Source organism: Eubalaena glacialis, chromosome 12 (assembly GCF_028564815.1).
Source record: "Eubalaena glacialis isolate mEubGla1 chromosome 12, mEubGla1.1.hap2.+ XY, whole genome shotgun sequence".
Lineage (NCBI taxonomy): Eukaryota > Metazoa > Chordata > Mammalia > Artiodactyla > Balaenidae > Eubalaena > Eubalaena glacialis.
Genome location: NC_083727.1, coordinates 9,534,825 through 9,549,942, shown reverse-complemented (window position 1 = coordinate 9,549,942; position 15,118 = coordinate 9,534,825). Strand labels below are relative to the sequence as shown.

General features: G+C 52.2%; 1 protein-coding gene across 5 annotated transcripts in view; it reads left to right on the top strand.

Moving 5' to 3' along the window:
• The window catches only part of SYNJ2 (synaptojanin 2), a 97,651-nt gene that overhangs the window by 17,755 nt on the left and 64,778 nt on the right, over positions 1-15,118 (top strand). The window lies entirely within an intron of this gene.

Genomic DNA, 15,118 nt, shown 5'->3' with positions numbered 1-15,118 from the left:
ATTTATTTTATTTTCTTTTTGGCTGCGTTGGGTCTTTGTTGCTGCACGCAGGCTTTCTCTAGTTGTGGTGAGCGGGGGCTACTCTTCGTTGCGGTGCACGGGCTTCTCATTGTGGTGGCTTCTCGTTGCGGAGCACGGGCTCTAGGTGCACAGGCTTCAGTAGTTGTGGCACGTGGGCTCAGTAGTCGTGGCACGTGGGCTCAGTAGTCGTGGCTCGTGGGCTCTAGAGCACAGGCTCAGTAGTTGTGGCACGTGGGCTCAGTAGTTGTGGCTCATGGGCTCTAGAGCACAGGCTCAGTAGTTGTGGCTCGTGGGCGCTAGAGCACAGGTTCAGTAGTTGTGGCACGTGGGCTCAGTAGTTGTGGCTCGCGGGCTCTAGAGCGCAGGCTCAGTAGTTGTGGTGCACGGGCTTAGTTGCTCCACAGCATGTGGGATCTTCCTGGACCAGGGATCGAACCCGTGTCCCCTGCATTGGCAGGTGGATTCTTAACCACTGTGCCACCAGGGAAGCCCCCACGGGAGTTTGATATAAAACGTAACAGGCTGACTTTAAAGTATATCTGGGACTCCCCCCCACCCCCACTTAAACTTGTGCTTATCTTAATCCTCCCGTTCTGAGTAAGGCAGCCCCCCGTGGGTGGGCCAGTTGCTCTGGACAGAACCTGTGAGTCATCCAGATCCCTATCTTCTCCTCCATTCCGTCCAATCCACCAGGACGTCCAGACCACTCTACCTCCAAAATACGTCTGAATCCACCGGTTCCCCTGTTGCAGTTGCTACGGCACTAGTCCAGCCACTGCTTCTCTCCCTTGGACCACATGCCACCTCCTAAGTGGCCTCTTGGCTGCCACTCCCGGGCCGTCCCCTTGACCCCAGGCAGCGGCCTGACCGAGCCTGCACGGCCTGTGTCCTCTGCTCTGGCTCTTTCTCCAGCCTGTCTCCCTCCATTTCCCGGGCTCACTCTTCTTGAGTGACCCTGACCGGCTCCTGCCTCAGCACCTCTGCCCTGGCTGTGCCCTCTGCCCGCAGTGCTCTTCCCAGACCTCTGTCTGGCCACCTTGTCCTCGTTCAGGCCTAACTCGGTGACTTTGGCAAGACGTTCCTGACCACCCTTAGCCAAACCAGCCCACGGCCTCCACGCCTCAACTGTCTCTGTTCCTTCACCTGTTTTCTTGTCTCTGTAGCACGTGTCACTGAAATTACCTTATTTATTTGCTTGCAACATCTGTTGGGTCTTGAGCATGCCAGCTCCTTGGGAGCAGGATGTTGTAGGTTGCACTGTCCGCCCCAAAAAGATATGTTCAAGTCCTAACCCCTCTAACTGAATGTCACCTTACTTGGAAATAGGGTCTTTGTCGCCGTAATTAAGGTGTGAATTAAGATGAGGTCATCCTGAAGTAGGGTGGGCCCTTAATCCTGTAGGACTGGTGTCCTTGTAAGAAGAGGAGACACAGAGACAGGTACTCACAGAGGGGAGAATGTCATGTGAAGACACACACACACAGAGGGGAGATGGCCACATGAAGACAGGCGGAGATGGAAGTGATGCTGCCACCAGCCAAGGAATGCCTGGGGCTCCTGGAAGCGCGAACCGGCGGGAAGGATCCTCCCTGGAGCCTCCAGAGGGAGCCTGGCCCTGCCCCCAGCTGGATTTGCAGTTGATTAATCAAGTGCAAGTTGCTTTAATTCTCCAGCTTGTGGTATTTTGTTCGGCAGCCCCAAGAAACTAATAAGGGGGGGGGGTGTTCTCAACACTGTCTGACGTGAGGAGAGGCTCAGGAAACACTGCCAAATGATGAAGAAATGGCCAAAATAGCCAAGAAGATTTTGAAAAAGATCCGGACAGGCTTGATCTACCAGAGAGTAAATCATACTATAAAGCCTTAACAATGATTTAATAGGCAAAAATCAATAGACTAGAGGAGAGGGCTCAAAACAGACTCGTGTAAATAGAGTAATTTAGTTTATTATTAAGGTAACAATTTAAATCAGTGGGGGAAAAGGTGGATGCTCCGTAAATGGTGTTTGTGCAACTTGGCACTTCCTTTGTTCAGCCAAATATTTCAGAGCAGGTCCCGCTTGGCTGTCTGGTCAGAAAGGAGAAGGGCTTGCCCCACAGGTCAATGCCGGGTGGTTCCTCTTCCAGGGAGTGAGTAGTCTTTGCCGCAGTTCACGCAGGTGACTGTTCACACAGCTGTCTGTCGCTAGCTAGCTTCTCTCCAGCTTACAGCCTTGTGCCTGCAGGAGCTAGGATCCCTTATAAAACCCCCATAGGTATGGTTTCCGGAGTTCACAAAGGGGCATGCTCAGCTACAAAAGTTGTCGCACTTAAGGAAGCCCCAAGCCTGGTGTCCCCACTGGGGCTTCCTCATTCATGAAGTTCATTTTGACCATAAGCAGTGTTATCTGGTTTATCTGGTGGTTTATGTTTTACCATTATGGGTTCCCAGGGAACCAGAGCTGGAGAGTCAGAAAAAGGATTTGTTAAGCCCATGTGGACACGAATTAAGTTAGAGCCCTACATTAAATCATATATAAATTCCAGAGGTACTTAAGAGTTAAATGTAAAGAAATCCCACTTTTAAAGTTTTAGAAAAAAACATAGGAGAAGCTTCCACAGTGTAATGGTACAGAAAGCCCTTTTAAGCAAAGCATAAAACTCAGAAGTCATAAAGGAAAAAATAACCTGAGAGATTTAAGAACTGTTTTTTATTGAAGTATAACATATACAGAGAAATGAACAAATCCTAAGTGGACAGTTCTGTGAATTTTCACGAAGTGAACATGTCGTATAACCAGCGTGAAGATCTGGAAACAGCGTTGGTGGCACCCTAGGGCCCCCTGCTCCTCCTTTACCCCGTGTCAGACTGATAGATTTGACTACAGAAACATTTTAAACTCTGGGATATCAAAAGACACCATAAATATAGTTAAAAGACAAGCAGCAGGCTGGAAGGGAACTATGTACAGCCCTTTGCAACATATACAGGGACAAATACAGGACTGATGATCATTGTATGCTATAAAAACACGCCTACAGATCACGAAGAAGAAGGACCAATCATTCAACAGAAAAACTGGCAAAAGCCATACTTAGTAATTCTCAAGAGGAAAAATACAAATGGCCCAGGCAGTGGAGCCAACACTGCCAGCTCTACTGAGCGCCGTCATCCGTGTTAGACGGATGAGTGCTTTTCTCTCTCTTGCTCCACTTCTCTTGCCTTCTCCCTCCTGAGATTCAGTGGAAGCCCCGGGTGACAGATAATGTACTTCCTCAGCATCACCCCTCCCCCCTGGCCTGCAGCTGTGCCCTCATACCTGTCCGTCCCCTTAGGCTCACCCCTCTCCCAGCAGATGTTTGGTTCTCATGACTGGCTCCCAGACAAGCCCAGATTTAACTTGTCCTCTGGGGACACACCTGCCCAGGTTCCAGCCCAGCTCAGTGCTGGGAACGTCAGGGCAGGGCTCAGGTGCTTGGGACATGAACAACAGCTGTGGCAGGGCCAGGAGTGGCAGTAAGTAGGACAGGGCCACCATGGCCAGAGGTTGGGGCTGGTGAGAGGTATGGCACCTGTCAAAAAAAGCCAGGGTTGGGGAGGACAGAATTGGCTCCCTGGAAGGAGTGTGGGACAGGCTTCAGAGGCATTCTGTAAAGGCAAACTTCCCCAGAGAGGGGCTCCCCAAACGAAAGGATTTTGTGGCAAATGACTGGGGGAGTCTGGACACGGTGACCCCTTGGAGATGTCCAGCATGAGTTAGCATATGAAAGATGGCCAGGCCCTGCAGTAAATCCACCTACTGAGACAGCCCTGCCTTCCCCAGACACCTTTGACCTTTAGTTCACAGAACATACACCAACACCTGATGGTGACCAGTGTCCCTAGGGTACACTTGGGGAATCCCTGCTGTGAAGGGATGAAGATTCTAAGGCCAGGTTCTGAGCCAGCCACAGGCTTCTCTGTTTTCGAGACTAGAGCTAATTCCAGGTACAGAAAGCCTTTGGCTGGAGGGTAATTTGGAGGAGGCAGTTTCCAAATCAACAAAACACTGTAACTAGGTTCATTTGAGAAGGTTTCTCCCGCCCTTTTGTTAAAAAAAACAAAGAAACTGTGACCGTTTCCCGTTGATGTTGGGTGGGGCCTCTGTGAGTAAGCAGGTGTGTTTAGTTTATAGACATATATGGAGAAAGAGGCCACACCTGTCACAAACTACGCCCCTAGATATTACCTACGTGTGGGGTGTCGGTAATAAAGCGATAATAACGTGTCTGCGCTGAGCTGAACTTCCCTCGTCTTCCCTGGACCTGTGTGCTCCCGAGTTTGTCAGAGGTCAGAGGTCCCCAAAGAGCGTGGCTGCAGTGCTGTGACAGTTTCTGAGCATCTAACACAGGTGAACAAACTGCTCTGTCAGATCCCTAATGAATCTGACCAAACAAAAAAAATTTTAAACCAGAGAAGCCTAGGAAATGAATTATCGACTGTTGTCTGGATTCTGGATTAAAATATAGAGTAGTAATCGACCTTGGGGAGATTGATCAACTCTCACCCCAGCCTCCTGGAACTGTGTCCCGACCTCACCTTCATGCATCCCCCCAAACCCGGCGGCCTTGCTGGAGGCGGGGTCATTGTCTGTGTTCCTCACCGCTGCTCTCCCGCAGGTCCCTATCCCTCCCTGGAAGACTGCCTGCCTCTCGGCCATGCTCCCATTCATGGAGGGCTGGGCTCCTGGCTCAACCAGCTCTTCCGCCACCTCTCCTGTCCCATCCTAGGTATGGTCGTGCCCATTAGCTGCTCTCACCTCCTCACTGCCAAGTCTTTCCTTCCATCCCCCTTCACGCCGCTGGCCTTCTCATCACCAGTCATTATACCGCCCTGGAAGTTCAGCATCAAGCATCCTCTCTGCTACCTTCTGCCCTCCTAACCCGCGCAGGACCCCTACTCAGACCTTGAGTCTGCGGCCCCCGAACCTTCCCAGCACCTTCCCTGCCCTCACATCCTCTCTTGCCTCCTTGTCCTGCTTCAGTTCCCATCCATGCTGATGTTTCCTCTTGCACACGCTCTCCCCTCTTTCAACCACTCTCTCCTTCATACTTGCCAGGCAAAACCCCTGGCCCTGCGTTAGTCCTCTCCCCCCACTACGTGCACACCCTCATGTTGCTGGACGCAGCTGGAGAAAAACCCGACCACACTGATTTGTCTGCCACAGCTTCCTAAGGGTTTCCAGTGCTGGTTCGGTCGCCTCGTTGCATTTGCCTAGTCAGGTTTCTCTTCCGCCCTCCGGGATGACTGTTTCTCATCTCAGGCCTTCAACACCTTGTCCCTCTCCGCTAATGATTTCACTCCCTGTTTCACTGAGAGAATGCAAGTAGTTAAAGCAGAACTCTGACAGACCCCGTCACCTCCCCTGCCTGCCCCGTGCCGGTGGCACCGCCTCCCTCCGTTAGGGCACGTGACCTCTGTGCTCCTGTTCTTCCTCCTTTGCACTGGTCCTGTCCCCTCTCACCTCTGAAGACTCTGCTCCCCGCGTCCTCCCTTCCCTTCCTAGCTGGATGCTTTCCACCATTGCACCAACAGACGGTTCATGTTTAGAAACACCCTCTCTCGACCCCAACCCTCCGCCTCCTTTCTCTGTTCCGTTCCCCCATGTGAAGGTGCTGTCTCCGCTCTCCCTCCTCCTGCTCTCCGTGACACAGTTTCAGGCAGGCTCTGGTGCTCGCCCTTTGGTACTCTGAAGCCCTTCATCAGGGTCACCAGAGATGGCTACCTTGCCGGATCCCACGCAGGTCTGCCCGTAGCATCACCCAGGTGATCACACCTGCTTCCTGAAGGATGCTTCTCCTGCTGGTCATATCCCTGCCTCACTGCTGCTTCCCCCAGTGCCTGGAGCAGCACCTGGCACACAGTAGGCATCTAGCATCCTTGTTGAGTGATGGGATTGAAGTGTGAAAGGGTGTGACTTTCCCCTTCTCTCCCCCTCCCTCCCTGCACCTCGTGTAGCATTAGAAGGTGTATATGGATCACATGACATGGTTTCTAAAGGTAAGGGGGGGTGTGTGTGTGTGTACATGCATGGAATCAGGGCTTCTCGGTGAGGGACGAGGCACTCCAGTGGGGTTGTAGCAGGGCTGGGAGGGGCACTCAGGTAGAGTAAGGAAGTACTTCTTCCTGAGTAAGGAAGAAAAGAGGGGAAAATACTCAGGAACTGGCTTGGCTGGTCAGTTAGAGAAGAAACTGGGAAAGTAGCTGGGAGAGGAACCTTCAGCACCCGGCCCAGGCCTTGGGTCTAATTTGTTAGTCAAGGGAAGCACACTGAAGGGTTTGTTATAGGAGGGAGTGGCACGTGGGGACTTGCCCCGGGGGGGAGTCACTTGTGGGGACCGGGAAGGGGGACAGAAGGCCCAGGAGTGAGGTCTGTGGTCAGCCCATGAACTCTGCCCTGAAGGATCTACCTCTCCCCCATGTCTAAAGATAGCTTGCACGCATTTGTGGAAAAGGGGGTAATGGATGCTCATTCTTGTTCTCTGTTGGGTGGGAGGCCCTGCAGGTGCCCTGACCCAGCCCATGCTGCCGGTGTAAGCACTGCTGACCAGGACTTCTGCCGCCCCCCGTCACCTGGCTCCATCAGAAGCCTAGTCAGCACTGTGTCAGTATTTTTTAAAGGCCCGGATCCCTTCTTTTTAGGGAAAAAAAGACTCAGCTCTAAAGGCTCAGTGTCCTGCCCAGCGCTCAAGCCCTCTTGTCCGAGGAGCCGGCCTCCTCTTCCAGGCTGGTCACCTCAGCCACTGCTGACCTTGGTGCAGGGAGGGGAGTTTATCCAGCTGCTTCTCCAGCTGTGGCCACAGGAGACCATACATTGTCCTCTTACTTTCTCTGGCTGGGTGGCGCACGTATGCACAGCTTTGCTGGGAGACAGTGCTTCTGCTTAGGTCGTGTTTTTGGGGTGCACTCCCCAACCCGCCCTTCACGTGGCTTGGACTTTCGGAGAGGGAGAGGTGGTGGGGAGAGCAGGAAGGTTTCTTAGCAGGGCCGATGTGTCTGCCCAGTTGGCTTTTGTCTGGGCTCTCAAGCTTCTGTTTCAGGCTGGTGTTTTGATTTCCACGTTGCTTAGCAACCCTCCAGCAGCCTCCATCCACCCGCCCGCCTGCCCAAGGAAAACCATTGTCTTTCTGGAGAGCTGCTTTAGCTCCCAACTGATAACTCTGGAAGGAACAGCCACAAGCCAGTCTGAGCTGAGCTCAGAATTCGCGCATGAAGAAGTCGTTGACCTTGATCTTGATGATTCTGTCCTCTTGAGACCATGAAATAGAAGAAGCTGGTGTAACGTCGGGCACAAGAACGCAGCCACAAATGGTACCTCAGTCTTGGGCCGTCTGTGCTGTTAAATTGACCTACTTATTTTTCTGACCTGTGGGCTGGGCTTTGATGGAATTTCCTTAAGGTGTGTTATTGTGGAAAATATTACGGAAGAAAGAAGCACGCATGGTTGGTTTGATTACTGATCCAGACTGCTGGCCTGCTGACCAGGAACACGGCCTGCTTGGCCTGGAGTAGAGCAGACTCTCGCTACAGCCTGTGGCTCCCACAAGACCTGCCCCGGCCCCAGCTCTGTCTGATGACAGAGGTCTGTCCTGAGAACCAGAATCCCGGGCCAGCTTTGCTCTGCTTTGGGGCAAGCACTGTTCCCCCTGCAGTGGAGCCCTTTCTCTTCCACTCCCCTTGGCCCACTGGACCCAGGGGTGGGATGCGTGTCCCCCCAGGCTCCTCTTTGCCACCTCCAGGTCATCCCCCTTCCCTCCAACATAAAAGCAGTCAACGAGGAATATCATGTCCAGCGCCCACCAGGAGGTCTTCCTAGGCCCATCTAAACATCCAAACTGTCAGCGCCCCACTTGGCATCCAGGACAGGAACCAGAGCTCGCTGGCGGGGCTGCACGGAGCCTTCTTCTCTGGAGTCATCCTCACAGCAGCCCTGTAAGGTCACTCACGGGGTGTGGACGCTAGGGAGGTGTGGATGCCAGGGTGGCGTGGGTACCTGGGCTGTCTTGCTGAGAAGCCTCACTCCCCGATAGGATCTAGTGTCGGTGGTCAGCTGAGCTTCCAGGTTCCCTCAAAGGACAGCTCCATCCAAGGGTCCCTGTGGCCTCATCGTTGTTCTGGTCGCCTGTGGTTCCTCCCGGTCCAATGCCTGCTACCAGACAGGTCAATTTTTATCATAAGCCATCTTATCTAGTATTGTAGACAAGGTTTATCAGGTTACCAGGGAAACAGGACTTGGAGGTTAATCTAGGGTCAAACTCTCTTGCAGGCTCTGTTGACCCTTTGTCCATGCACACCAAGGAACCACGTTGCCCCCTGGCCCTCTTTGAAATCGCCTGGTTCCTTGACAATTTTACCTTCTTCTCTGTCGGCCCAGAGACTCCATCCACCCTCTGTGTCAGACGTACCACTTTTCATCTTCCACCTTCATCTTTCCAGCTCATCCCTCACTTCCCCAATTCCAACCACCTTGACCCCACTGGGACTGCGGTCCCGTGAACCTGCCACCTCTTTTAAAATGTTGTTTTTACATATACATGCACTCTTTTTCATATTCTTTTCCATTATGGTTTATCATAGGATATCGAATATAGTTCCCTGTGCTATACAGTAGGACCTTGTTGTTTAACCATTCTCTATATAATAGTTTGCATCTGCTAACCCCAAACTCCCAATCCACCATCCATGTTGCTGAAAATGACATTATTTCATTCTTTTTTATGGCTGAGTAGTATTCCATTTGGGGGTGTGTGTGTGTGTGTGTGTGTGTGTGTGTGTGTGTGTGTACCACATCATTATCCATTCATCTGTCGATGGACATTTAGGTTGCTTCCATGTCTTGGCTATCGCGAACAGTGCTGCTATGAACATTGGGGTACATGTATCTTTTCAAATTAGAGTTTTGTCTGGATATATGCCCAGGAGTGGGATCACTGGATCATATGGTAGCTCTATTTTTAGCCTTTTGAGGAACCTCCACACTGTTTTCCATAGTGGCTGCACCAACTTACATTCCCATCAACAGTGCAGGAGGTGAACCTGCCACCTCTTCCAGTCGTTTCCCGACCCCCATGCCTCTCCTCCCTCTGCACCCCTTCACACACCACCCCTGCCTTCTCCCTTCCACCCCTGCCCCTCTCTTGCTCGCTACTACTCACCTGGTAAACCACTGGGTAGGTCCTCCTCTCCTCGCCTGTACCTGCCTCTGTGTGGCTGGAAGTTTCTGGAGACAACCCACCACCACACCGACGGGTCTCATTGCCCCTTCAGGGTCCCCAGGCCCTTCAGTGATGCTCCTGTATCCCCTTCCCCCTCCCGCCTCCCCAGACAGCTCCTCCACACCTCCCCCTGCAGCTCTGCCTCCCCTCCGCCTCCTCGCTTCGAGCTGACGGGTTGCTTCTCATTTCACTGAGAAAACTGAAGCAACGAGGAGAGAATTTCCACCCGCTGCCTGCACCGTGGCCACCCACCCACCATATCTGTCCCTGTGTCCTCCTCCTCTCCTGTTGCGTGGATGGACTCTGTGTTAAGGCAGCCCCCATTCACACGTCGGGTCCGTGACCCAGTCCAGGGCACTGCTGGCGGGTCCCCTCTCTCTCCTCCTCCAGCAGTTTTTACCTCCCTTGGATCAGTTCTACCAGCGTGCAAACCTTAGGGAAATCTTTAGACCCCACTTCCCGCTCTACAGCCTCCCATTTCTAAACACATACACACACACACACACACACACACACACACACACACACACGAGTTCCTCAAGGAATTGTCTCTACTCACGGTCTCTGTTTTTTCTCTTCCTCTCCATTCAGGTTTTTGTCCCTCAACTTTCCGGAAACTGCTCTTTCCTGGCTCGCCTGTGTGTACCTAGAGTGATGAATGCTCAGTCCTGGGGGGACGGGACTCAGGGCAGCATCCAACCTCACTGACCCTTCGTGCCTCCTGTCAGCACTCTCCTCTGGGCTCCTGACATCACGCACTGCTGGCTTTTCTTATATCTTTTTGGCTTTTTCTTTTTCTTTTTTTTTTTTAAATACAACTGATTTTTTTTTAAATTTATTTATTTAATTTATTTATTTTTGGCTGCGTTGGGTCTTCGTTGCTGCGCGCGGGCCTTCTCTGGTTGCAGCGAGCGGGGGCTACTCTTCGTTGTGGTATGTGCGCTTCTCATTGCGGTGGCTTCTCTTGTTGCGGAGCATGGGCTGTAGGCGTGCGGGCTTCAGTAGTTGTGGCGTGCAGGCTTCAGTATTTGTGGCGTGCAGGCTTCAGTACTTGTGACACGCAGGCTCAGTAGTTGTGGCGCACGGGCCCAGCTGCTCCGCGGCATGTGGGATCTTCCCGGACCAGGGCTCGAACCCGTGTCCCCTGCACTGGCAGGCGGATTCTTAACCATGCGCAACCAGGGAAGCCCCTTTTTGGCTTCTTCTCCTCCGTCTCCCCAGCCTTTAAACACGCTGTCCCCTCCACGCACTCCCCAGACCATCTCCCCCGCTCTCATGATTTTAAGTACCTTCTGTTTGCTGGGGGCATCCAGTTTGTATCTTCAGCCGATGTCTCTGTGTAGCTCCAGATGGCATAACTCCGTCCTTGAAATGTGGGGCCTGTCTGAACTGAGCTCCCAGTGCCTTTCCGAGACCTGGCCCATCCATCTTCACAGACACCGGGGGTCGTGGCCACGCCATCCTGTCAGTTGTTCAGGAGCAAGACTTGGCATCATCCTTGAACCCTGTCTTTCTCTCATGTCCCACATCCGGTCTGTCCACAGACCCTTCTGGTTCTGCCTTCAGAATATCTGCAGATATTTGATGATGTTAAGGAATTATGGTTATTTATTTATTTTTTTTTAGATTTGATCATGGTATTGTGCTCCCTTTTTAAAAAGAGCCCTTATCTTTTAGAAATTCGTACAGAAATATTTATAGATAAAATGACGTGAAGTCTGAGATTTACTTGGAATCATCTCGGGCAGTGCTTCTCACCCAGAGGACTTGTGAAAACACAGATCTCTGGGTCTTAAGGCCAGAGTTTCTGATTCAGTAGGGCTGGGATGGAGTCCCATAGTTTTTATTCCTGACGCTGGTTGATGCTTATTGTCTGAGGCCCACATGAGGAGACTGATCTGAGGTGTAGGAGAGTGGGTGACGGGTATGAATGAAGTAAGGTTGGGCGTGAATTGATAGCAGTCAGAGCTGTTGGATACATAGGGTTTATTACACTAGTCTGCTTTTCTTTGGAAGTTTCAATAATAGAAAAGTGCGTGTGTGTGCGTGCACGTGCGCGTGTTACCAGAATTTGACCGTTTCCCAGCACCTCCAGTCCTACCACCCTGGTCCAAGCATCCTCTCTTGCCTCGATCGTTGTAGGGCCTCCTAACTGGTCTCCTTGCCTTTCCTTTGCCCCTCTAGGATCTGTTTTCAACAGGACAGCCAGAGTGATCCTCAAAACCCTGCAATGCTTCCCTCTCACTCAGAGTGAAACCCCAAGTCTCTTTATCACCTAGAAAGCACTTTGCAATGTGTCCCCGACTCCATTTCCTCTATCAGACACGCTGACCTCGCTAACCCTTGCATATGCCAAGAATGCTTCTGCCTCAGGACCTTTGCATGTGCTCTTCTGGACCCATAGTGCTCCCCGACCCTCCACTCAGCCATCTCTCTCTTTTCCTTCATCTACTTTCAAAGGTCGCCCCTGCAGTGAGGCCTTGTTGGACCCCACTGTGTAAAAGTTCACACTGCCCCCACTTCCTACCCCTCTTCCCTGCTCACTTCTTCTCCTTAGCTCACGTCACTGTCTGTGTTGTGCTACTGATCTGATCTGTCCCCCTTGGCAGGAAGCTTGTGTGGTTCCTGGCACCGAGTAGGTGCTGCTGCTCTACCACCTTTGTGGCAGCCTCGTCAGTGCCACGGCTCCCGGCTCCCAGCCCCACCGGGTTGGCCTCCAGTGTCATCACTCATCCGTTCATGACATGTGTCCCTTCTTTGCCACTGCCCAGTGTCTGCCTCGGCTGACTCTGGTGTAGGTGGGTTTGGGTCTTTTTGGATCCCTGCTGGGTCCCTGTGCCTGGGACAGTGCCGGCCGCATTTGGCTCTCAGATACACGCCCACTGAATGAACGGCTGAATCCCTGGGCAAGAGGTGGACGAGGACGAGGGGGGGAGTGTAAACGAGAGGACTTTCTGGAAAGTTATGGCCAATGGGGGAGGAGAGGGGGGGATGTGGGCGGGGGAAGCGAAAACATTCTCACATGGAAAAACCTACCGGAAATGCAAAAAAAGTGTGGAAGACAGGCATAGTCTATTTTTGAGACATTAAGTAAGGAAGGACAGAAGTTGCCAACGGGCAGATCAAATACGGTCTGCAGAGGTGTGCAGCCCACACGATGCTTAAAATAAATCTGGATTGGTTGCCAACACTGAAAAATCAGAAGTGTCCTATTTCTCTTGAAAAACTGGAGGCTTGCTGGCACCGGGCTGGCCTGTCCTCCTGGGGTAAAAGGGTGGGAATGGACCGTGTGCCGCCATCAGAAGGGACGTGTGTCCTCTGGTCGCCCATGGCCCCTCTGGCAGCTTCATTCATTCATTACCTGCCTGAGGCTCGTACGTATTTGATTTATGAGCTCCCTTTTGAAGAGCAAAATGGATTTCTTCTTCCTTCGACACTAAGTGAGGAAATAGTTACTTGGGGCAGGCGGCATGTTGGGCAGTTTCGGAACAGGCTGCCCGGGAGGCCAGGCCTCCGGGAGTGCTGGAGGTGGGGCTGTGAGGGCCGCGAGGGGGCCTGCGTCACAGGGATGGGACGCATCCTGCCTCCACGTTGCAGGGGTCAGAAGGGGCCTCGGAGAGGAAGGCGTGGAGAAAAGGAGAGACGGTTTGCCGGGAGTCTGGCCTTTAAGTGGGCTGGCTCACCAGAGGAAAAGGGTACCACGTCTTATGGGTTCAGCCGTGTCCCCCAAAAGGATCCATGGAAGTCCTAACTTCCGGTACCCCGGAATGTGACCTTATTTGGAAATAGGGTCATTGCAGGTGTAATTAGTTAGGTTGAATTGAGGTCATCCTGGAGGGGGGCCCCAAATCCAGTGTGATGGGTGCCCTTACAAGAGGAGAGAAACACAGAGCCACACAGGGAGAAGACAGCCACGTGACGATGCAGGCAGGGGTTGGAGTGACGCAGCTACAGGCCGAGGAAGGCCAAGATTGATGGCCACCGCCACAAGCCAGGACAAGGCGGGAGGACCCTCCCCTGGGGCCTTCAGAGGAAGTGTGGCCCGCTGACACCTTGCTTCCAGACTTCCAGGCTCCAGAACCGAGAGCTGAGAAAGTTTCGATGTTTTAGGCCACCTGGTTTGTTTACCGTCCGTCTGTTTGTGCTGGAGCAAAAGCATCTTCTCCCAGGACTGTCACGTGCACTAAGGTCGTGACCTGCCGTGAGTTACCACGTGTGAACGTCGGGGATAATGGTGTTGATTATATATTCAGGAGTCAATCATTTACAGGATTCGAATGGGACAAAGTGGCCTGGTGGCGTTGTGCTTGTTTGTTTTTAAAATAGGATGAAGTCTTTTTTGTTTGTGTTTGTTTAATTTTCCTGGCGCGGGGGCGGGGGACATGGTGTGTGGGCTTGTCCTCTGTGATCCAGCAGGGCAAGGGGTCAGTCTGTTTCCACGGCTTCTCCTGAAGCCCTGTTCCCACCCGTGAAGTGTGGATTTGACCACGTTACTTTGGCTGGCAGTTCCCCAGGGTTTTGTTTATTCGGTCGGGACTATTTGCAGAGGTGCATGAATGCACAAAGACGGCCTTGTTTTAGGGTCAGCACAGTGAGACCCAGATGATACTCCGGCTTCAGGGTTCTGGTCAAAGGCTTTGTAAAGCTCTGAGGGTTAAAATATGACTTTTTCATGTCAGAATTATTCTCTTGCATTGAGCAACTTGTCCACCGAGGTGAGGACCAGGAGCTGCCTGTTTACCTCTCCCTGGTTAGACTGGGAGACACCATGTGTGGCCCTGAACAGGGCCTGCAAGGGGCAGTTCGCTTCCACCTGGGGAGTTGCGATTTCACAGGCCTTACCTGTCCTAGAGCTTCACCTGTCCTAGAGCAGGGAGCAGGCCACTTCCAGGAGGGCTCCATGGCACAGGGCACAGGGCCCGTCCCTTAATGGCGGGTTTGTCACCACCCTGGGCAGAGAGCAGACTCGGGGGTGGAGAGGGTGCCGCATCCTCATTATCATCAGTGTGGGAGCTAGAGACCCGTGGGCTCCAGGAACTGGGTTGTATCCATCTGGGGCCCCTCGGATGTCCACATCCTAATCCCCAGTTCCTGTGAATGTTACCACACGTGGCAGAGGGACTTTGCAGATGTGATTAAGTTAAGGGCCTTGAGATGGGAGATTGGGGTTATCTGGGGGCCCAGTGTACTCACAACGGTACTTAACAGATGGAAGAGGGAGGCAGGAGAAGGAGAGAGAATGAGGTATGAAGATGGAAGCAGAGATCGGAGTGATGCGATTGCTGGCTTCGGAGAGTGAGGAAGCAGCCAGGAGCCAAGGAATGCAGGTGACTCTAGAAGCTGGAAAAGGCAGGGAAATGGCTTCTTTTCTGGAGCCTCCAGAAGCAACCCCATCCTTCTGACACCTTGATTTTAACCCAGTGAAACCCATTTCAGAGACTTCGGACAAGCAGAATTATAAGATCACAAATTTGTGTTGTCTTGGGCCACTGAGTATGTGGTCGGTCGTTTGTTACTGCAGCGGTGGAGACTAATACATCATTCCACCACCTCCCATCTGCCCCACATCCTCTGAGGCAAGTCGATGGAGTCGGCAGGGCTATGGTAGTTACCTTCAGGTTACTCTTCTCCCTGATCCCCCCCACCAAAAAAAAAAACCTAATCAATTAGAAAAATTCACACGACTGTTGGAGGAAAATGTCATTTATTAAACTGGTTCTTAACCATATAACTTAACCATATAACTCCTTGGAGATTCTGATGAAAATTATGGATCCTAGCATCATAAAAATATACATCAAAAATTTTGCATACAATTTTAGAGATCATACAGATTCCCCCAAAAGCTATCCATGAAGCTCCGGT